The following is a 573-nucleotide window of genomic DNA, read 5'->3' as shown; positions in this document are numbered from 1 at the left end:
AACATTATAGGGTACTGCCTCCACCTGGGACAATCCTGCCCCTAGCTCCTCCTCACCAAGCCGCTAGTGGCAAGTCACAGCTGTGCAGGACAAGGACAGTCAGAGATGGTTTTTCACCTTAAGTTGTGGCTGCTCCACTAAGCTGCACAACACTAAGCCGATTAATATTTATGTGGCTTACAACATAAGAGTTAACAAGACCTTTACATAAATATTCAAGTGGGGTGACTCAGTTTGGGGGAAAGTTGAACAAAACCAGTTATGTTTGCCTTATGATAGAGATAGGCCAGTAATAAAGCTACTGAAAAATAAGAGCCCAGATTGCAATCCTGATTGCTTTTGGTGATAGTTCTTCATGGAAGTGCCAAGTGTGCTAAACAGCTTTCCCGAGTATGGCAGCTAGCTATCAGGTACACTAGATGGCCCCAGGCATATACAACTTAAGCTACCCTTTTTGCTAACTCTTCTACATAGGTAAAATACACAGCACATAGCAGACTCCATAATTTGATACATTTATATTCCATGCTGTCACAATATTTACTATAAACACATATATGTGATTTGTTCTAG

This window comes from Gavialis gangeticus, unplaced genomic scaffold, assembly GCF_001723915.1.
Source record: "Gavialis gangeticus isolate Ggan-Ray unplaced genomic scaffold, GavGan_comp1, whole genome shotgun sequence".
NCBI lineage: Eukaryota > Metazoa > Chordata > Crocodylia > Gavialidae > Gavialis > Gavialis gangeticus.
The sequence above is the reverse complement of the archived record's forward strand: the minus strand, read 5'-3'. Positions refer to the sequence as shown.